The sequence below is a fragment of the Schistocerca americana genome, chromosome 1 (assembly GCF_021461395.2).
Source record: "Schistocerca americana isolate TAMUIC-IGC-003095 chromosome 1, iqSchAmer2.1, whole genome shotgun sequence".
NCBI classification, from domain to species: Eukaryota; Metazoa; Arthropoda; class Insecta; order Orthoptera; family Acrididae; genus Schistocerca; species Schistocerca americana.
In genome coordinates, this window is record NC_060119.1 from 1,001,208,128 (window position 1) to 1,001,232,824 (window position 24,697).

Below are 24,697 nucleotides of genomic sequence, written 5' to 3' on the forward strand. Positions count from 1 at the left end.
AATCATACAGTAAAGCTGCATGCCCTCGGAAAAAATTACAGCTGTAGTTTCCCCTTGTTTTCAGCCGTTCGCATTACCAGCACAGCAAGGCCAGATCAGTCAATCATCCTGACTGTTGCCCCTTCAACTACTGAAAAAGTAGCTGTCCCTCTCAACAGATACCCCTCCGTTGTGGTTGCACCTACGGTACGGCCATCTGTATCGCTGAGGCACACAAGCCTCCCCACCAACGGCAGGGCCCATGGTTCATGGGGGCGGGGACATGTCTAAAGTGAAATCGTCAGAAGCATATCTGTATATCTGAAGAAGGTTTCCAAAACAGGTCTGTTGGTACAAAATATGGACATGGAATTGAGGAAAGATGTTTCTGAAATACGCATATGTAGTACGTGTAAGGATATAGGTTGGTTTGTTTTGGCCTTTTCTGCTCACTTAGTGGTATTTAAAATTAGTTTCGCAAGGTATCAATACCGTAGTAAAAATGCCACAAGAATTACATAGCACCACACGAGAACATTTATAACTCGGTACATAGTAAGTGGACGCGTGGCACATAATAAGAATTTACGATGAAGATTCCCATTTGTGATCCCACGAAGAGAGAACATTGCCTACTTTACAGAGAAAGAGCACCTCTGTGACGGAAAAGAGATAATCAATTTCCATATATTAAATAAAATGTTAAGCAAAATCTCGAAAAATCATTAATTTCACTATCTTTCGATAACCACGCCTTCAAATTAGGCCCGACACGATTATCTTATACGTAACTTAGATGAAAATGGTACTTCGTTCATGATGACGTGGGGATAAAAAATGGTATGTGGTGTCGCAGAAGAATGAAATACGAAACTTAGAAGTGTTACAGATCGTACATGAGGAAAGAAGTCTACGCAGAGGTATATCTACAAGGAAAGTCAGGTTAGTATGATATATACAAAACATACGGTTACTCAAGCAGAACAGAAGAGCATAGAGGAAACATTACGGGCATAAAATAGTTATAATGCATCAGTTGTTAACTAAAGCGCTGACTGTAGAATATAGAATAAATAATTGAATATGATATCGTGAGGTTGTGGATATCAAACCATTCAAAAGATAGGTGATTTAATCGTACAACAGGCTTTTTGTCTTGGTTTACAAACTATTTTGCAGTAGTAGTTATATCACTTTTTTTCGTATACTGTGTGAAAAAGCAAGGCAGTACGCTAAATTTCACTGCAAAAATTAGGGCTATTTAAATAAAAGTTGTCAGAAATTTTTCGTACAGTACGGTTCAGCACAGATAACTGTTTTAATATCTTAACTTTCTTCTTTGACGGTATCCAGTTAATGACTAGAACAGTCAGCATACCCCGTTAACCGTCGCTATTTGCGTAGGAGACACGTGCGTCTGCTGCAAATTCTGGTCCTAAGTGGTTCCTAGGTCATATGAAATGAAGCAGATGTACTCAGCGGGTCCGGCATCGGTATGGTGGTGGTCTCGTATTCCCATGTCGGTCATCCTTACTTAGTTTGTTTATGTTAAACATCTGATAGCATTCGGCAGCAGGTCCATGATTCGCTCGGATATTTACGACCCTGCGAAAAAATATGTGCTGTGGGAAGCGAACTCCATGGCTCGCTCGATTAGCCTCCTGTTGATGAGCCAGTGAGATTACCTCCTTATCCGGAAATGTTAATGAATGGGTACAAGTCTGCATTGCGTAGTTCCATCCATTAAATTCGTAATATAAAGCCACAGCAACTGAACTGAAATTCCCTGAAAAAGTCGGCGCTCGTATTTTATTGTATGTTCTTGTAGTAGTATATGTGTATGCCAGTATCGAGCATTACCAGAAAGTAAACGGAATTACATACTAATTGTGTCCTACCAGTAAATGAGCGCTTGGTGACTGACACTACTGTGTGGAAGACATAACGGGAAACTTCGCACTTCTATCCATGTTCCCCAAGCGAAAACCTGTGGCAGTCCACACTGTGGTGATAATTCCTACAATTTATAATACAGCTGTCCGTATTACAATTTTTTCAATGCTGTTTGTACCGGACAAGATAAGCAAAGGGAGAAAGAACGATTATAATGATGAAAACTCGGTGGAGTCTGTGTTGCCGTCTACCATTAACATAGTGATGAGTGTCCGAGGAAAAATAATTAACAGTTTTTTGCCTCAAAATACACCTTGTAAATAAACTGACATTAAAAAGCTGGCATCGGACTTTGCATTCTGGCTACTGAATGAAGATAGGCTCGTTTTTGGAACGTGCAATAAGCACTGAAAGCTGCGACAATGTCATCATTGTATCAAGAAAACCGATAAGGCATATTTGCCGAAAGACATTAAAAAAAATCTGGTTAGGATAAGGAATGAATTACGTAATAAGAAGTAAATAAAGTAATTATTCATGGCATTATAATTAAACTCAAACTATGTATCACTACAGGACACCACCTTTTAATCCATCCGTAAAGACGCAGGCTAACAAAGAAAGAATGTAAGTCGGTGCTTGTCCTTCTAGAAAACAAATTCAGAACGAAATAAATTCGGAGGATGAATCCCTACGTAATTTACTAAATCTGTTGAGACCGGGAAGCTATGTGGATGTTAAATGCTTTATTACACATTAGACGCGAAAGTTGCAAAATTTCATAATGAGATTAAAATCAAAGGTAAAATAATGTTCACTTCGTTGCTGTTTAAAATCCCAGTAATGTGGATATCGTTGAAGTCTGAGCTCTGACTGCCCAGAAATCGAGGAAAAATCCGGCTATGTCGTTTCTGCAGGACAGTACCTGAACATATTTTAAGGTATCAAGGATGGTATCACGATCCGTATAACGATAATCGGATGGAGTATTGGGCATCCTTACCGGTAAGTACGAATCTAGCGCATTGCTAACTGCCGAAATCTCGATCAGAATTGTAACACATTGCTTCAGAGTTGCAAGAACGTCAGTACCGATTGTTGTAAACTTCTGCTTCTTACATATCTGCAGTTTACATTGAGCGTCTACCCTCATTCCGATAGTGATTATCCTCGCTCTGTGCCTATTCTTCTCTGCTGATACTGTATGAGGGGTAGTGATAAAGTTTTAACTATCGCTTCCAAAAGATAAAGCTTTTTCCCAGTAACGTGTCTGCATTGTACCAAACCCATGCTCCATCACACTACATAGCATACCTGTAGAGGAACCAAAAAAAATGGTGCGGTCCATCTCCAATTTATCAAATGGCTGCATTATTCTATTTTCGCAACTGTATCATCATGCTAAGGCAGTAGTGGGGTGGGGATTCAATGTGTATCAGGCTAATAGATATCTATATGTAAACAAATAAAAATTAATCAAGTAATTTTATTTCTTTGAAATAATAGATAAATATTATCGATACCCAGTACATACGACGGAGGTTAAAGTGCTCACCAATTCGATACCAACAAATGTTTGTGAAAATATGTCAGCATGTAGTCCTTACAAACAGAATAACGTATTCAAAGTATAACAACCATAATAAATAAAAGTTTTTCTCAGAAATATAGTTGCATACGAAAGTAATTGCAGAGACAAATGAATATATCTAAAATAAGTTTTACCATTAGAGACGAAAAAATGTTATACGAAAAGGCTCGCCATAACAAGTGTTCTGCCCAAAGGCAAGATTTTACGTGGTAACACTTCATCCTCTCCTGTGTTCAGCGATCCGCTTCAAGCCTGTAAAATTTCCGCTTAGCTTTGCCTACCATCTTGTATCTCCAACTTCCTCTCAGTCTCCCTCCATAAACCACTCCTTCCAAAGTGTCACTCCAGTTTCAACAAGTGTTCCATCTAGTTCTTATTTCTTTCGTTTAAAACCTGCAGCAGCCTCCACATCTCACCAAAACTTTCCAATACTTTTTCTTCACTCACTGTTTCAGTCCAGCTTCTCCTCTCAGTTTTCCTCTACATCCACGTCAAAAAAATATTTATAGAATTTTTTTCATCCTCTAATCGCAGCGAAGCATGAAAACATCTAATAGCCTCATGGGAATTGTATATACCAAAACCAAAAACAGCTGAAAAAGTTTATGTAACTTATTCAAAGCTCAGGAGTTTAAACATGTTAATGCTTAAGTCGTCTGATGAAAGTAGGATCATGAAATTCATTTCCGTTTTTCAGCACAATATTTCAGGATTACTGTTGTTTAGTGTGGGTTACAAATAACTGTACAACGTGATTTTAAGTGCAAAATACGCACTTAAATTGATGTGTTACAATAACAAGCACCCGAATTCAATCTATTTTCACGTAATTCTCGCGCTACTGTTATGTAATAGCATGCATGCTTTGGTACTACAGCCTCGGAGTAACAGAGAGAGTTCACAATATACTGCGCTATGGTTCTCTCCACTTGTTTCAAAGTTCGATCGAAGCCATTAGTGCTCTGGGGCGGAGGAACTGGCTCCCATTTGGTATCAAATAACATTGCTTCGGGATAGACAGCGAGACATGTAACGCTTGCTGCAAACTACTCCGGACTGTATCCTCAACAGTGTGTTCTGTAATTTCTCAAACTCTACTGAAGGCGACGTTGCAGATTCTATACCACGTAAAACTATGTCTGAGGATTCAAGATACATCTCAGCCATTGGTTTCAAACGTGCCAGTATTGTGTACGAATACGTACAGAAAATGAAATGGATTCAAGGAGATCGATAATAGTAACAAATTATAGAGAATATGATTACTACTTTCAAAGGTAGCTGAAAAGATAAAAAATTAAAAGACAAATAATAAAGCGAAAAACCCACTCTATCACTGAAACCAAAGCTTTATACCTCCACAGCATTCCACCTCGTAGTCGACTAACACATTCACTGATAAATACGATTCTAAAAGTTAGTGGAAAAACAAACTTTCGACCGCGTAGCAAAGCGTTTTGTAATACGTAGACAGATATTTAAACACACCGTAATCATTCTGTGGTGTAATCCCTATGAGTGCACAGTAGAGGGATCTTCCTAACATTATTAGTCTTTCATTCCCTATTTCCGTTGAATATGGCGTGAAGGGAAAATGCATGTGTACATCTGCTGCCGTGCTCTGCTATTTCTTCATTAAGATCTCTATACGGATACACTGCGTCAGTGGAAGATGGAAGGGCTTCTGCTCCCGTGTGACAGTTAATCGAATTGTCCACCTCTCGTTTCTGCCCATACTGGTTGCAAATTCCTTCTGTGAAAAAGTATTTTCTGATGTCCATTATTATTACTGGCAATATTTGAGCTTTAAATGCACGGATCCAAAATATGCGTAATTCGGATACACAGAATTCTTATATAACCTAACTGCGTAATCTCACTAATAACTCCTCAGCTGTCTTTATATAACCGTTGAATGAATCATCTATCAGGCTATCACTCGTTGGTCACTTACACCAAGTAAATAGTCTCTTCCGGCACCTGTTCTCATACGCCACACGAAAAGCGACTGTCTTACATGAGTATGCCATTGCAGTGTATTGCGATAATATTTTTATCCCCAGCTACGCACATCGCGTTATCATTTGTGCAAGTTTAGCAGTTGATTCATCACTGAAGTCTTGAAGACAGCGGAAGACCTATTGCATCAAAGTTTAGTGTACCAACATGACACCAAAACCGTAAGCACTAGATTTTGCGACAAATTGAAAAGATATGTACGCAGTTACAAGTCTTGTGAAAAACGAAGATGTCAACAGAATTATTAATGCGAGACCAGCCGATCTAACAAACTGATTATACCGCGTTAGATTCTCTCACACACGTTCACCATTAAATATATTATGTACAGCTTTCAGATTGAAAGTAGGTATAACGCTTACGAGTGCAAGCACTTTGGGGGGGGGGGGGGGGGGAGGGCACGTGAGGGGCGAGGATCAAACTTGAGAACTTTCTTCGTACATACGTCCAGTTTTAATGACAGGTGCACTGTTCACAAGCTACAAAACATACAATCTTCGCTGCTATACAGCTTTCAAGCAAGTAGTTTAGGAATACTGTTGACGAACATACACCCCTTCTTTGAACTGTGTTTTTGCCCTTTCATCTTTAAATTGAAACTTTACTTAACATCAAATCTAAGAGCTACAGTGATCAATTGAAACTCTAAAATTCTTTTTGAAACATTCGTTATGATCAAGTTAGTTGCTCTAGTTGAGTACTTGCGCAACTTCTCTCAGTAGAACAACAAGAGAAATATTAAAATAAATTTCTTCTGTAAATCGTAAAAAATCATTCACACTTTCAATATGAGGAACTTTTAAATAAATGAGACAATTAGCAGTGAATGGCTTCACACAGTATCACTGCAAAATTCGCATGAAGGGGAGTGAATGCCTAAGCATTTTATTTGATTCGTAGCACAGAGGTTTAAAAAGAGTCGGTTTCTTTATAGGGTGCTGCCCCCCACACATCCGCTCAGAACCACTGCGTTATATTGCTGCATTTATATCAGCGCATGAAATGGCGTATTTGTAAATTTTATAGCAATCCTTCGCATCGCGTAGCTAGTAAGCCATTCGTATCTCGCACGCCATGACGTCTCACACCCTCTGATTCGACTTATTATTTTACTTCGATTTATTGTTTTACATTCACCTTGCAGTATGAGATGTAGCGACGGTAGCGTATTCTGGAATGATAAAGAATACGGTAAATTTCTTATAATATTTTGGTGCTCAGTTTGTATAGAATGCTGTTTCAGTTGCAGCTACTACTACATTATCTCGAATTTTAGCGTCACAGTCACGGGAAAGTGATACCTAAATCTCCATAAATTACCAACCTTTAGCAACAAAATGTTTTTAAATCTTTGCAACAAACGTCTAGGGGTGATAAATCACATCATGGGAAAAAAAGTTTTTTAGAGACAATATGTTCACTGATGCTTCACGGCGACGCTAGGCGTTCTTTAGTACTGGTTATACCCCTGAGAGGCGGCAGAGCGTAGCCTCTTTGAGGCGTGGGCATGCAATGTGTGTTGCCTGTCATCCAGTCACATTCTCGGCTTGAAAGATGGGGGTAGCTCGAGTAAAACTGAAGTTCGTGATTCGCTCCTAAAATGACTTTCTCCTCTCAGACACTCATTCTTTTGGTGTTTTTACTGAAAATTACTCTCCCAGCTTATTGGGGTAGATAGTATGCTGCACACCTGGTTAGTACACCTTGTTAGTTCGATGAAATCTCGTAGTCTCAGCGCCAGCGAATGCTAAACGACGTTTACCATCACTCGGAAGCGTCAGCGAACATTTCGTCAATAGGGATTGTCGCAATGACTTTTGAACACATTTGATAGTCTCTAGCCGTCTTACATGCTACGACCGAACGCCATAGGTACTATATTGTGCCTGAAATACAGTCGATGTCTTCATGACAGATGCACAGATGCACCGTCAAGCCAAATGGTCTTGTTTGTCGTATTACTTCATGTCATTTAATCCACAGCCAGGGAGCCCAACCACCATTATCATGGATAAATAACATTCGTCAACTGCCTGGACTAAACCAACTTTCGCCAAGTTACAACAATAATGATGGATTACTTTCAGCACTCTAATTTATGTCAGATCGTTGTATTTTAAACATAGCGCCTAAAAACCACTTACTTTCGTTTGGCGCTTATTTCGTGAGATATTTGGCCCGAGCACGGTCAATGGACCATCCCGTATAGTTCTGAAGTGAGCAGTTCGTAGCAGAGTCACCAAAAACCGGATAACCCTTAGTACAATCTAAAATTAAAAAAGTATGTATTGAACCTTAAAACCAAATTGCTCCAGATATCATAACAGTATAAAACACGAAACATATTGGTATAACTCATTTTGCTATAGGTCTACTCGTTTTCTTGCAATTAAAGTTGAGACTCGAATCTCCGTAATAAAAAAATCATGTAGTAATTCACGTGATCTCCCACATCCGCTCCCATTTGATCCTGCGCATTAGGCTCGCCGGTTGTACCAGACTGACAGTTTGTTACACCGCCCGGCAGATTATGTCTGGGTCTGGCCAATCTGCCCATCTCGCAAGCTAGGGTGCCGAGCGTCAAAGTGCTAGAGGTATTTTGTAAACAAGTAAGGCACGGGGAGTTGAAATGGAGAAAGTGTCCAGCAGGAGTAGCAGGTCTACACAGGAAGCGTAAGGCAAAGAGAGCACAGTTGCTAGCGCGGGAACGGCGAAGGTAGAAGGCCGGCCAGAAGGTGAAGTGCTAATAAGGTTTTAGTGGCCTGCCGTCTGCCGTAGAGAAAGGCAGCGGGCAAGGGCGCGGCCCTGCTGCGGACAAGGGGCCCAGCTGGCAGCTGCCCGCCGTCGGCCAATCGAATTATAGCGCACATGTGCTGGCCGCCGGCGCAGGGGGCTCGGCCCGGCTCGCCTCGGGAAAGCGCGTGCCCCGTTACCTGCTAGCTGCTAGCTGCCCGTCAGACGTCCTGCGACCCACAATGGCCGCCCGCATACGCGACTACAAGGAGATCACCCTTCCGCTTTTGCGGGATTAGCGCCCCAGTGGCTCAGCCTTCCGGCGGAATTTCCGCCGCCAGATAACACCGCCCTTTGTAGCCGATAGCGCCACGCGGAACGGCAGGAAAAGCCAGTGTCGGAGGCGCGGCGCCGCCTCTTACGGAAACGAGCGAGGAATGTCAATTCCGCAGAGCCAGGAATTGGCACAAGAGCTGTCTGGAGGTTGCACGTAGGGATATTCTGCTCCCGATTAAATTACGATAACTGTGACGAGAGGATTAGTTCAGTAATTGGACGTGTAATTAAGTAACCTGCTAAGAGTTTAATTAAAATAAGCTTTAAAGCGGAATTGTAGCGTCTCTTCTCGAGCCTTCTCATTCGCACTAGTGTGCTATTCCGTCCTGACCCAGATGTAGGACCAACGGACGACTGGTCGGTCGTCCAAGGTGCACTTACGGAGTTAACTGGCCGATATACGCACAAGACCATTCCACAGGCATAAGAAAATTCATTAGAGATGTAGTAGGCTTGACAATAGACAGCAAATGGATTCACAGACGCGGTGCTAGGATCACAAAAAGTCGGTACAGTCTGTACTTAAGTTTGACAGAAATGCTTGGAACCATAAACGGGAATCCCTGACAAAAATGCGACGTAGTTCCCGGGAAACGCTCTTGGGTAAATTTAGAGCACCTGTGTTCAAAGAATGTGTGACCATTGAGCACCGACCTTCGTGTGTGTCTTGTAGGGCTCTTTACAATAAGAAATATTAGGAGTGTTACAGAAGCATAGTTGCCATTATTCCCTCAATCAATTAAACTGGAAAGAATATTGATACTACTGGTACAAAGTACCCTCCGCCATGCAGATTACGTTGTATTATATATCTTCTTTCCAATTGCATTGATTGCAGGAATAATGGCTACTATGCTTCTGTAACACTCCTAATATCTCTTATTGTAAAGATCCCTACAAGAGACACTGTACATATACAGGGTGTACAAAAGCCCGAGAACACTTTCAATTATTTATTGCACAAGAACAAAACATTCTACAGATATCATACATATTTCATTTTGAAGAGAAACCCTGAAAGTTTACTTTTTTTCATATATACAGCCACGTCGTAGTTTGGCAATTTGCCGATAGTCAGCGCTAGTCGCATACATGGCGAGGTCAGGTGCGGAACGAGCTTTCTGTGCGCTGGAGTTCGACAAAAACAAGTGTGCTACAGCTGTTCAACAGATGTTTAGAACCACGTACCGTAAGAAGCTACCAACAAGGAAGGCCATTTATCACTTGCACAAAAAATTGAATTTGAGCGTGATTCCCCAAAGGTAACTGTTCTTTGTACCTTGTCACGTCGAAAACTGTACAGGCCATTCTTCTTCGCTGAGAGCACTTTCACGGGATATTCCTACTTGGACATATTGCAGTAATGCCTGATGCCCCAAATGCAATCGGAGTCTCCGCTCATCTTTTTGCAGGATGGGGCTCCACGCCATTTTCATCGTGAGGTTCGTGGGTACCTGAACACGGAGCTGCCGCATCGATGGATCGGCCGTGCTAAAGGGGTCAGCAGTTCATGAAATGGCCTCCCAGATCCCACTCCGTGTGACTTTCTTCTGTGCGGACACATTAAAGATCTGGTGAATGTACTACCTCTACCACGTGATGTAGCAGAACTCCTGGAGAGAATACGGGAAGCGAATGCCACAGTCGACGATGCCATGCTGGGACGGGTATGGCAAGAATTCGATTACCGTATTGACGCCTGGGGGGTCACTCACGGTTAGCGTATCCAATGTTTGTAAAAAAGACTTTTACAGTTTCTCTTCAATATGCAATATGTATGACATCTGTACAAATTGTAGTTCTTGTGCAATAAATAACTGAAAGTGTTCCCGGACTAAATGTACACCCAGTATTTATTGTGTGTGTGTGTGTACCACTCACATTAACTCTTAACGGCAGCGAAACAATTTGGTATGCTCTCCAATACACACAGGAAACATTTGGGATCCATCCATATCCATGCAACACTCAGTTGCCCTCAGACACAAGCCTCGTTTGTGTTTATACAAAGCCTGCTGTACAGTTTGGTATAAGTTTGAGATCTGTAGGATCCTGTACCTCATTCGAAAGAAACTGAACACTTATAGGATCACTTGGTTGTCGGTCTGTATATCTATCTGTCCGTCTGACTGTTAAGACCCCTTTTCCTCGGGAAGGTGTAACAGTATCAACTTGAAAGTTATGTCACATACTAAGACCTACTGTCCCTTGGCAGTGCGAAAAATTTAAACTTCTAAGTCAATGTAATCAAAGATACAGACATATATGGCACAAAGTTTGATACTCGCGAACTCACTCATAGACGAACTATCAACACGAATGTCGGGCCTCCTCGTCTAACATTCCCGCTTATGTGCATCGGGCGAGTAGGTTTTGGCTCTTCTCGCTTACAGTGTAGTTTCCCTTCAGTGTTATATGAATCCTTGTGTCCATCGCATCGTTGTTTGTCTCTCAGCGTATCACTTTTGTAACTCAATTTCTGTCGCAGCTTTGTCTTCTACCTGACGTCCATGGCTCCCAGCAACATTCCACATACACGTACCGTTGGGGTGCTTAACCTCCCGCACGATGTTGATGACAGTATCATCAAGGCCGTCCTGCTTCCATTTGGGGACGTACGGAATCTACGGTGGCAAAGCTGTTCTACTCAACATCTTTTACAAGTTCATAGTCGTGTTCGATCCATGGACATGGTGGTAAAATGGAATATCCCCTCTCATAGGCAGGTGTGAGTACCGGATACATATAAGGGGAAGCAGGGATCTGTTTCGTATGTAACTAACTTAGTGGCCGATGCTTCACTCGCATATGCTGCTCGATCTGCAAAGATTTCTTCTTTTTTTGTTTTTCTTTAGGCGAATTTGTATGTTGTTCACAAACTGAAAAATCTTCTGAACTCTTCACGTCAATTAAGGTCATAGAAGCAAGGTGTTTTCCGAATGTGCTTCTGAACAAAAAGTGATTCTGGTAGCTGGAGTCGGAGGTGCTTGCTAATAATGCCTTTTCAGTTCTTGTAATGATATTCCCAAAGACATATTCCTTCAGAAGTCAAGTACCAAATTAGCTTTAAATTTGGTAAAAAATTACGAAATTATTTCATATTATTTTTTATCTCCTATTTTAAACTCCCTAGGGGTTGAATTTCCCAGATACTTAGTTTCAAAAATAACTTCTTAATGAAACATTTCCACAGGAGTTGAATTTCCAAAATTAATGAAACACGTACTTCTTATTTGTAATTGAGAACTTAGATACCAGTTTTCATAGATGTAGGTATAAAAGTTCTTTATTGGTTCTTTAATAATGATTCATATAAAAAATAAAAAGAACTTTGAGGCCCTTGGGGTTAAATTTGCAAAAATTCTGAAAAACATATTTCTTTCTTTCTGACCGAGAAAGGAAATATCAGTTTTCGTATGGCTAGCTTAATAATTTCCTTAATATTGAATAGTTTAAAAAAAAAAAAAAACCTCCTTTATCAGCGCCTTGGGGGTGGAATTTCGAAGACTGCCCTTCTTAAACGATGCCTGCAATATATGATCAAGATCTTCTCTGATTTTCAAGCTTCTATCCTTAACGGTTTGGGCTGGGCGGTGATCAATCAGGACATTGCCATATATTTAACTCACTAAGGCCATCAAGTAATACATATACAGTGAAAGGCCAAAGACACTGGTACACTGTCCTAGTATCGTTCCGCGGAAGCACGCATAAGTGCCGCAACACGACTTGGAATGGACTCGACTAATGGTTGGAGTAGTGCTGGAGGGAACTGACATCATGAATCCTGCAGAGCTGTCCATAAATCCGTAAGAGTAGGAGGGGGTGGAGATCTCTTCTGAACAGCACGCGGCTAGGCATCACAGATATGCTCAATAATGTTCATGTTTGTGGAGTTTTTGGGGCAGCGGTAGTGTTTAAACTCAGAAGAGTGTTCCTGGAGCCACTCTGTAGCAATTATCGACATGTGAGGTGTCGCATTGTCCTGCTGGAATTGCCCAAGTCCGTCGGAATGCACAATGGACACGAACGGATGCAGGTGATCGGACAGGATGCTTACGTAGGTGTCACTTGTCAGAGTCGTATCTAGACGTACCAGGGGTCCCATACCACTCCAGCTGCATACGACCCCCTCATTACAGACCCTCCATCACCTTGAACAGCCCCTGCTGACATGCAGGGTCCATGGATTCCTGGGATTGTCTCCATACCCGTACACGTCCATAAACCATTATACTATAATTTTCGGGAATTGCTGAACATGTCCTTAGACATTTGGTGCCACATACTTCTGGAATCCTGTCAAGGACTTGTAGAATCCACGCCAAACAGGATCTCTGGTTTGGTGTACTATTTGGCACCAGGAGATTATATTATTAAGTGTAGTCTAGTCAAGTCCACATTTGAGAATGTGCACTTTAACATTTGAGGATCCATGTGATTTCCCCTGTTTCATTATGTTATTAATTTTTTTCGTCGTCCACAACCAAAGACGTAGATGTTGTAAGTTATGCAACCTTCTTTACGTACTTGCTGTGCGCTCAGAACTGAAAAGTGAAACGTCACTCTGCCGACAGGCATACTAGAGGCACTGTGCAATGCATCTGCATAGCGCTTCATCGGATTTTCACTATGGTCTTAACTTCTGACCGATTGTAGGGTGAAAACAGAGAATCGTCGTATATCCTACTGGTTCCGTTCAGTATCATCAGTCCTGTGGGATTTATCCAGTCATTTACTTATTTATACACTATGTGTCCCAGAAATATGTGACAAAACGAGGGAGTGTGGAGAGTGTATTGAGGAACCCGTTTCCGGAAATGTCATCCAACGACGCTACAGAGCGTCGGAGTTATAATCGCTGGCGCCTGAGATTAGGCCACACCTTCGGCAGCAAACGTGACTTTCTACGCAAACGGACTGCAGGCGGAATATCTTCCAATGTTGTTTGTTATTCAGTGGTTGCGCCTCATTGGCAAGATCGCCAATGGAGAAGAAGGAGCAAGCTGCTGGGTAGAAAGGCCTTGTGTCCTATAAATACGATGCTCTGTTGCATCAGTGAGTGATGGCTTCCAACACGTACTGCTTCTGTCCGAAAACGGCGTCCACTGAGCTTCCAGACATATGTTTCTATCCTCGATTTGTTCCTCGAGACACTTCCTAGAACCGTTCTAGATATGTCACAATATTTCTAGGAACCCTACCTATTATTCGTTGCCATATATAATTACTTAAATCACACAAGGTTAAATTTCATAGTAAATATTAGAAATTAAAGCAATTACAGTCCTCGCTCTCAAAAATTCTTTTGACCTGGTTTCTGCACTTCTATGAGTGCCTTCATCAGAAATTAAACGATCGCACTGGCCTATAACATAAGTACAAAAGTTATGGGAAAAATTTCCGGAGCTTATTTTTCCCCCTGTAATATATTCGACGGTTTTTCGGCATACAGAAGAAAAATAAACTGCAGATGGAAACATCTGTCAGAAAACGACGTCCATTAAGCTTCTAGACACTGATTCCTATCATCGATTTGTTCCTCGAGAGACTTTCTATAACCCTTCGAGATACGTCACAATAGTTCTGGGACGCCCTACTTATTATTTGTAGCCATATATAATTACTTAAATCACACAAGGTTAAATTTCATATTAAATGTTTTAAATTAAAGCAATTACAGACCTCGCTCTCAAAAATTAAGTCTTTTGACCTGGTTTCAGCACTTCTATCAGTGCCTTCATCAGAAATTAAACATTCAAATTGTCCTGTAAAATAATTACAAAAATTATGAGAATTTTTTTTTATAGAAGTGTGACTAACAGTACAAGAAAGAAACTGTACTTACATGTCACGTATAAGATAAATATCAAGCGATAAAGCTTTCGTTACAGAATTTTTAAAGTAGAATACGTGGAAAGCAAGCCACTACGAGCTGCTCGCATATGTCGAGCTACAGGTAGCATCAGCTGTAGCTCGACATATGCGAGCAACTCTTAGTGGCTCGTTTTCCACGCATCCTACTTTAAAAATTTTGTGACGAGAGCTTTATCGCTTGATATTTATTTTATACGTGACACGTAAGTGCTGTTTCTTTTTTGTATTGTTAGTCAGTTTTCAGTCTTAAAACAGCACTACTAAGCTCTTGCGTAGACAAAAAGTTACCATGTCTGCTGCTGTCAAATAAAACATTGCCTGTTACTTCATGTACTAAATAATGTTCATCTTAATATTCATACGTCTATATTTTAAATGTTAAATTGCCTACTACTTTTATTTGCTTCTACTAGAGGGTACTCTTGGTATAATGTTCACCTGCCCTCAGCCTGTTGCTACCTGTGGCTTGACATGTGTCAGCAACCCATAGTAGCTTGCATTCCAAGTGATCGGTTTTTGTTTTAATTGTGATTAAAGCTATATCGCTTGATATTCATTTTATGCATGACATGTAAATACTATTTCTTTCTTATACTGTTAGCCAGTACTTACACTTTTATATAATAAAAATTCGCAATTTTTTTGTATTTATGTTACAGGCCAATTTGAATGTTTAATTTCTGATGATGGCACTCACAGAAGCGCCGAAACCAGGTCAAAAGACTTACTTTTTGCGACTGCGGGTTTTAATTGCTTTAATTTTAATTTGTAAACGGTCGCTGATCACGCAGCCATGTTTAAAACTTTAAGTAAATGTTTAAGTTTTCAATCGACGGTGCATGACCGACCTGTCTATAATAATGAGTCAAAGCATTGGGCCGTGGACTGCCCACACCAATAGAGGCCTACAAAAACTGTTGGCACACTCGTAAGAGACAGGTACTCATGTTAGATTTCTGTGTATTTATAACGTGCATGTAAATTAATTCTACTGTATTTTAAATGTCTTTACGCATACTGTAATTTTCACTATTTAATTTATATGCCGCAACTGATAATAAATGTGTACTTGAAGCCAAGGAAATTTCCTTTAACTTGATGTAATGGTAGTCGAGAATACCTGCTATACAGCATAGTTCTCATTAATTATTTTGGCATCTACTATTTCTTGTACAAGTTGTTATTCTGTAGGTGGCTTGAAGATGGTCGCTTGACGGGAACTGGTCGTCCATAAATAAGTACACATTACAGCATCTTTTGGTGATTTCGTAACGCCATTCTTTAAGTACAATGACGCTATGCAGCACTGTTTTCAGATGACATTTTGGTCACTCAAAAAGATTAGTCAATACTACGTCCATGGGGCACGCATTTCCCTTGATGGCACCTCAGATTTTCCGATCACGTTTGAGCAAACATGATCTATACGAGCCTAGCATGAATCCTATAACATCTGACATTTAAGGGTAATATACGATATGTACAAGAGTTAAAAGAGAATAATAGGAGTGGACGAGAAAGAAGGAAGTGCTCGGATTAAAAAGTGTAAGACAGGGATGTAGTCTTTCACCGCTACTGTTCAATCTGTATATCGAAGAAGCAATGATGGAAATTAAACGAAGGTTCAGGAGCACCATTAAAATTCAAGGTGAAAGGATAATAAGATTTGCTCATGATATTGCAATCCTCAGTGGAAGTGAAAAAGAATTACATGATCTGCTGAATGGAACGAACAGTCTAATGAGTACAGAATATGGATTGAGAGTAAATCGTAGAGAGACGAAAGTAATGAGAAGTAGCAGAACTGAGAACAGCGAGAAACTTAACATCAGGATTGATGGTCACGAAGTAGATAAAGTTAAGGAATTCTACTACCTAGGGTTAAGAAATTCTAGTATCTAAACTAAACTAAAATCCATCGGAACAGGCCTTGGAAGGCCCAATGGTTACCGACTGGCCGCCGTGTCATCCTCAGCCCTCATGCGACACTGGATGCGGATATGGAGGGATATGTGGTTAGCATACCGCTCTCCCGGCCGTATGTCAGTTTACGAGACCTGAGATGCTACTTCTCAATCAAGCAGCTCCACAGTTTGCCTCACAAGGGCTGAGTGGACCCCGCTTGCCAACAGCTCTCGGCAGACCGGATGGTCACCCATCCAAGTGCTAGTCCATCCCGACAGCGCTTAACTTCGGTGATCTGACGGGAACCAGTGTTACCACTGCGGCAAGGCCGTTGGCAAATTCTACGACCTAAGCAGCAAAATAACCAATGACGGACGGAGGAAGGAGGGCATCAAATGCAGACTAGCACTGGCAAAAAGGGCTTTCCTGGCCAAGAGAAGTCTACTAATATCTAACAGAGGCCTTAATTTTCAGAAGAAATTTCTGATACTTTTGAAGCAAAACATAGTATGTTAGTATAATATGGGCTGTGGGAAAACCGGAACAGAACAGGATCGAATCATTTGTGATGTAATGCTAGAGAACAATGTTGAAAATTAGGTAGAGAGACAAGATATGCAATGAAGAGGTTCCCTGCAAAATCGGCGAGGGATGGAATATCTGTAAAACACTGACGAGAAGGAATAGGATGCTAGGACATCTATTAAGACATCAGGACATAACTTCCATGGGACTACAAGGAAATTTAGAGGGTAAAAACCGTAGAGGAAGACAGTAACTGGAATACATCGGGCAAGTACTTGAGGACGTAGGGTGCATGTGATAATCTCAGATGAAAAGCTTGGCATATTGGCACAGGAGAGGAATTCGTGGTGGGTCGCATCAAAATTAGTCAGAAGACTGATGGAATTCCATGTACTGACACGTTCCAAGATCTTGGACATTTGCTCCTCAATACGGAACTTGACGTGTAAATTATAAAAAAAAAGAATGTTGGAAGCACCTGTCAGCTTCATTCAATAATCAAATATTGTTTATAACAAGATTCTGCTTTCATATGTTATCAAGAGGAGGCCTTACGCAAACGGATAAATTTCTTAATCGATGAACTCTGAGGACTGTTTGCACATGAAGTATGTATTGTATCCTTGTAATTCGCAGAAAAATAATAACATTCTTCACAGATTTTCTGAAAAAGAACAGTTGGCGTGAAAAGACTGGCTCGGTGCATTTCTGAAATGTAATCCAACAGCGACAATTAGTGATACAGAAGTAAGACAAATTAAATGGATTACTGGATTTAATCGAAAAGATGTTAAGGAAAATTTTCACAACTGGAGTTAGGTTTCCTTGTAAATGTGACTTCATCAAATCGCATATCCTCGTAGAATACACATTGAAATGTAATGTCAACTGTACTAGAGCTTGGAGCAAAAATTGGCAAATGTACAAAATAAATAAAGTTGGAATCATTTTATGATAACTTAACTGCCCGTCCTTCTGTCTGTCTCTCTATCTGAGCCGCACGGAGTGGAAGCGTGGTTTAAGACGCCATGTCACGGATTGCGCGGCCCCTCCCGCCGGGGGTCGAATCCTCCCTCGGACATGGGTATGTGTGTTGTTCTTAGCATAAGTTAAATTAAGTAGTGTGTAAGTCTAGAGACCGATAACCTCAACAGTTTTGTCTCTTAAGAATTCACACACATTTCAACATTTTTTTAACTCTCCGGTTGTAGAGGTTCCTTTACATAGGACTGGGTAGAGGTATCAAGTTAAAGTTTATTTCGCATTTTAAGTCTTTTGTGCCTTGGTGAGATTTGTTGCTCGTCTGTGTGTCTGAACAATACTCATTTTTCCCCATAAACTAATCAAGTTGAAATGTATGTCAAATACTAAGGACTACGATCCCTTGGCGGTGTAAATAACTGAAGGCTCTAAGTCAATGCAGTCAAAAGACACGGCAGATTAGTCACACATTTTAATACTCGCAAACTTACTCATCGAAACCTATAGATGAACTTTCCACACAAATGACAGGTTCAAAAATGGTTCAAATGGCTCTGAGCACTATGGGACTTAACATCTGTGGTCATCAGTCCCCTAGAACTTAGAACTACTTAAACCTAACTAACCTAAGGACACCATACACATCCATGCCCGAGGCAGGATTCGAACCTGCGACCGTAGCAGTCGAGCGGTTCCGGACTGAGCGCCTAGAACCGCTAGACTACCGCGGCCGGCACTAATGTCAGGCCTGGTAACTTAGCACAAAAGAACTTATTTATTTATTTCGTTAATAGTAGAGTGTAACCCACCTCAAAATTTAAGGTGGTTCAGATGTTTCTAAATCCTACAGCAAAGACTTCTTATTATTACAGTCCTACTGGTATACTGTTGTTAATGCTTTTTTAAATAATATAAAGAACATAATATAATACGAGCAGCCGTTGGATCAAATCTCGATTGAGCCTCGGTTTTTTCAGTCTTTGTTTTAACCTAGCGTCCACTTTTCAGTTATGATACAATTCGCCAGGAACAAGATGTTCTTTGGGTTCCAAATTAATCTGTAGATCCCCTTTCCCCGATTGGATAACTGACTTGGGACACTTTTACAGTGAGTCTGTGATTACACTCAAATTTCAATTTATTGACACAGTCAGTTTATGTTCACAAACGTTAATTCTGTGCTGTGTTAGTAGTTCAAAACAAATAACAAAAATCCTTATTGAAACTAAAGGAATGACTTCTTTAATGATTTAAAGTTCTTGGAAAACAACATAAATAAATCCTTGAGTGACAATATCCTGTGAAAAGTTCTCTTGCAAACGAAAACGACTATCTTCTTAGACATGCACAACGAGCAATATAAGGAGTTCCAGTCTTAGCCCACAGCCGGAGCAGCGGGTCGCAATGCGCGGTGGTCCCTGGCTGCAAAGTCAACGTCGAGTCCAGGCGGCGGCGTGCTGCCAGCGAACTTCTGCTTCTGCTGGCGGAGACGGAATGTGGCGGTTGACTACTAGATAGCTATTGGTCTGGTAATGTGGGCCCGGATTGGCTGAGGAAAATGGAGCGGCGGATGCACGAAAAAGTCCATAAATATGTGGCGGCCTCTACTGCCCTTGTGCGCGCATTCGTAACTAGCCTGCTTCCTGCAGGTCAGGCGAAGTTCTGCTGGCTTCGGCCAGTGCGTCAGCGGAGCTGGAGCATTGGCCCGCACAGCGGTGCGACGTTGCGGGTAGGTCGCGTTGTAGGAGAACCCGGAAATACGCCGGGTGTAAGTTTGGGACACCAAAGTCGCCGAAGAGGCGCCCAATAAAAAGACTTGCATTACGCCGTTGTCCGCCCCCTGTAGCTGAGTGGTCAGCGCGACAGAATGTCAATAAGGGCCCGGGTTCGATACCCGGCTGGGTCGGAGATTTTCTCCACTCAGGAGCTGGGTGTTGTGTTGTCCTAATCTACATCTACATCTACATTTATACTCCGCGAGCAACCCAACGGTCTGTGGCGGAGGGCACTTTACGTGCCACTGCATTGCCTCCCTTTCCTGTTCCAGTCGCGTGTGGTTCGCGGGAAGAACGACTGCCGGAAAACCTCCGTGCACACTCGAATCTCTCGAATTTTACATTCGTGATCTCCTCGGGAGGTATAAGAGGGGGAAGCAATATATTTGATACCTCATCCAGAAACGCATCCTCTCAAAACCTGGACAGCAAGCTACACCGCGATGCAGAGCGCCTCTCTTGCAGATTCTGCCACTTGAGTTTGCTAAACATCTCCGTAATGCTATCACGCTTACTAAATAACCCTGTGACGAAACGCGCCGCTCTTCTTTGGATCTTCTCTATCTCCTCTGTCAACCCGACCTGGTACAGATGCCACACTGATGAGAAATGCTCAAGTATAGGTCGAACGAGTGTTTTGTAAGTCACCTCCTTTGTTGATGGACTACATTTTCTAAGGACCCTCCCAATGAATCTCAACCTGGCACCCGCCTTACCACCAATTAATTTTATATGATCATTCCACTTCAAATCGTTCCGCACGCATACTCCCAGATATTTTACAGAAGTAACTGCTACCAGTGTTTGTTCCGCTATCATATAATCATACACTAAAGGATCCTTCTTTCTTTGTATTCGCAATACATTACATTTGTCTATGTTAAGGGTCAGTTGCCACTCCCTGCACGAATTGCCTATCCGCTGCAGATCTTCATGCATTTCGCTGAAATTTTCTAATGCTGCAACTTCTCTGTATACTACAGCATCATCCGCGAAAAGCCGCATGGAACTTCCAACACTATCTACTACGTCATTTATAAATGTCATGAAAAGCAATGGTCCCATAACACTCCCCTTTGGCACGCCAGGGGTTACTTTAACGTCTGTAGACGTCTCTCCATTGAGAACAACATGCTGTGTTCTGTTTGCTAAAAACCCTTCAATCCAGCCACACAGCTGGTCTGATATTCCGTAGGCTCTTACTTTATCAGGCGACAGTGCGGAACTGTATCGAACGCCTTCCGGAAGTCAAGGAAAATGGCATCTACCTGGGAGCCAGTATCTAATATTTTCTGGGTCTCATGAACAAATAAAGCGAGTTGGGTCTCACACGATCGCTGTTTCCGGAATCCATGTTGATTCCTGCCGAGTAGAGTCTGGATTTCCAGAAATGACATGATACGTGAGCAAAAAACATGTTCTAAAATTCTACAACAGATCGATGTCAGAGATATAGGCCTATAGTTTTGCGCATCTGCTCGACGACCCTTCTTGAAAAGTGGAACTACCTGTGCTCCTTTCCAATCATTTTGAACCTTCCGTTCCTCTAGAGACTTGCGGTACACGGATGTTAGAAGGGGGGCAAGTTCTTTCGCGTACTCTGTGTAGACTCGAATTGGTATCCCGTCATGTCCAGCGAATTTCATCACCATAGTGGAGCAAGTCGCCGAAGTAGCGTCAAATCGAAAGACGTGCACCCGGCGAACGGTCTATCCGAACGGAGGCCCTAGTCACACGACATTTACATCTAAATTACGCCACTGAGCAACGTCACAATTACAATCTATATACAGAATTTGTACGGAACCAGCCGGCCGAAGTGGCCGTGCGGTTAAAAGCGCTGCAGTCTGGAACCGCAAGACCGCTACGGTCGCAGGTTCGAATCCTGCCTCGGGCATGGATGTGTGTGATGTCCTTAGGTTAGTTAGGTTTAACTAGTTCTAAGTTCTAGGGGACTAATGACCTCAGCAGTTGAGTCCCATAGTGCTCAAAGCCATTTGAACCATTTTGTACGGAACCCTAGAGCAAAGAGTTTTATTCGAACTGTTTAGTGAAAATTGAGTTTTCCGTAATGGGAATACCGTTTTCAGTATATCTGGGGTAAAAAATTTGAATCCCATTTTGTTATGTGAAATATATGAAATACTATGCTACTAGTATTACCTTATAGAATTGTGAAATTCCTGTAGATACAGTGTCTCCTTTTTCTTTTAATTTACGTTATTTCCAGCGTGTGTAGGTGGCCCCTGAAAAGTAATCGAAATAAACTAGAAAGAATAACGTACAGCTTTGTAACACTAAAGTTGCTGCGGATCGATAGTAGTAAAATTTACAACTGAAATTATTCAACCTACTGCCAAGACTCTTAGCTAGTATTAGTCAACAATGTGTAAGAAGTGATGCGTACTACTCAAAATATTATCACGTGAATAGCTGAAGAAGGTACCCCTCCACCTTAAGGAATTTTGGTTATGAGAACACGAAACAGAGGAAAACGTTAAAGAAGGCGTTCCTGTACTGGAGAGGTAAGAAAACGACGGCAACAGCGCGGTGGAAAGATGGGCTCCTCCTGCCGGCGCCTGCCGTGTAATTTAACGCTCCGTGTGATGGAGAGGGGCTAGCCCGCGGTACACAGTATTCATGCATACGCGCCGCGGCCGGGCAAAAACAGCCGCCCCGGGCCCAACACGCGCTCCGGGTTATCTCCGCGCCATTAATTCCTTCTTTTAACGGGCGCCGGCGCCGATTGCCACTTGGCAATATTTTTTAACACCTGCTACTGCCACCACCGCCACGCTCCGACCGAAATCTATACGCAATAGGCGCCAGATAATTTCCCTCCGCTCCTGGTTCTCCAGCTGCTGTGAGTTCCCCTTTTTGCAATAAATGTCGCAGTGCATTCGGTTCGGAGGGGACTAAATCGTACTTTTTTGCCTTCTTCTTGTGTTTTTCCTTTTGAACAAGCAAACGGTAGCCCATAAATTACTGTTTTAATGAAAGGCAACTAATAAATACTTGTATCTGCACACTTGCACCGACACTAATTACGTATATTGTACACCAAGTTCTATCTCTAAGACCTACATTCTTGTATTATATCATTGATTATTCTCTTTATGAGTTAATAAGGTCATCCTCGATTAGCATTATTTTGCAGTTGTAACAGGACATTTAGCCAAAAAAAGTCTCTATTGCCATTGACAACGTTTGCAAAGCCTCCCATCTTTTCTGATATCACACAATTTCAAAATTACGTATTGTGTTTGCCTAACTACTTTGTAACTTTAAGGTCAGTTAGAAATCTTATCTGGTGGCTTAATGTTATAACCTCACGAATCCAATAGACAGAGTTTTGGAACAGCGAAAAGTATTTTCATATATATGCTCTGTAGCGGTATATGCTCTTCGATGGACATTTACAAGTTGAAACCTAGCTCTTTCACGCCTACCAGCTCACCTAACCAGGTATCGCAAACCGACTAAAAAAATTCAGTCGGAAATTGTATATACGAATTTGTGGTAACATAAAACCTTGAGTGAGTCCTGCAGTCACCTCCGTAAGCACAGCTGGTAGTCTACTGTCTCGCATTGGCATGGGTTCAGCAACAAAGTCCTGTCTGACAGTTAGTTTCAATTTGTGCTCAATATTTTATTCATTTTGCAAAACTGCTTGCTGTCTCGGAATCTATGATGAATGAACACAGTGAGTAGACTGACTGACAAAAACAAGTCCCCGAACGATGGTTAAGTAGAATATTGGGGCAGGCGAAATTGCGTATAGTACAAGAAGGTATCAGTGACCATGAGGCAGTTGTAGCAACAGTGATTACACTGGTCTGCGACATAAAAATTGTTTCAAATTTATTAAGTGATTTTATAGTGTTTGCAACGCTGATTTCGGGAAAAATAGTAAAAAAGTTCCATCACGTACAGTTATTTCACAAACTGCTTGTCTAGTTTTAGCTTTTTTAGATATTTCAGCACTGTAGTGAGTTTGAATTTTGGTTTTTAGGATCTCCATAAACTGTTATGTAGCTGTTTTTATACTACATATACGTAAAATAAAGAGTAATTAGAAGAAACCAGCAGTATTTTCATGTCAGTGCCTGTCGCCCTGCCCCTTCCCCCGCCGTCACCACGCAGTGAGCTTCTGCTATTGTCGTTCAGTTCACAGTACCTCTTCACTCTGCGCTGTTCACGTAATGTTTTTACTAGTGCTTTAAAGTAGTGACTGTTTTCTCGTGTTGTGAAGTTGTCTTATGGACAATGGACAGTGGCTACCAGAGGATGTATAAACTCGCTAGATTGATTCTGCTACATTTGTGGTAACTATACCATTAAAAACCATTAAAGAAACATTTCCGATTTTATTGAAAAAGTATATTTCGCCTATTTTGGTATAAAGTTAGGCGATCAAGATAAGCTTTGGGCTCCACACAAAAAGTTTGTTCAGTGTTTGTTGAAGAAATCCCAAAAATCGTAGTGATGACTGCTATTTTTGTTTTTGGAAGGTGATAGTGAAGAAGACAGAGATTGCTACGATCCTGCCACAACCTATCCCATTCCATTCTTACAATCTGAACTGAACGATTTAGTTAGAACCTATGCCTTTCTAAAGAATCGACAGGATCTAGATTGAAAAATAAACGTATGTTGGCTCCGGGTACATCTTTTCTTGGTATCGATCGAGGGAAAAGAAGTTTGTATCTTTCTTCTCTCAAGAAGGTGACGTGGTATTTTGCAGTGATGTTTCTGGACTTATGGCGCGTTTCAAAATAGAATATGCTTCTGATGAGTGGAGACTTTTTATTGATTCTTCAAAAAAAAAAAAAAGCCTTGAAGCAGTGCTTCTACACAATGGCAATAAGTATGCTTCTATACCAGTTGGACACTCGGTTCACTTAAAAGAACGTTACGAAAATCTTGAACTGGTTTTAAGCAAACTCTGTTATTCAGACCACAAATGGACACTATGTGGTGATTTAAAAGTGATTTCAATACTGCTTAGCCAACAAAGTGGCTATACAAATTTCCCTTGCTTTCTCTGTGAATGGGATGGCAGAGAAAGAAAACAACACTACAT

The 24,697-nt window shown here is 41.4% G+C and overlaps 1 protein-coding gene and 1 pseudogene across 1 annotated transcript in view; both read right to left on the reverse strand.

The window, feature by feature from the left end:
* The window catches only part of LOC124595922 (lachesin-like), a 1,260,474-nt gene that overhangs the window by 464,242 nt on the left and 771,535 nt on the right, over positions 1-24,697 (reverse strand). The window lies entirely within an intron of this gene.
* Positions 16,552-16,669, reverse strand: LOC124562021 (annotated as a pseudogene).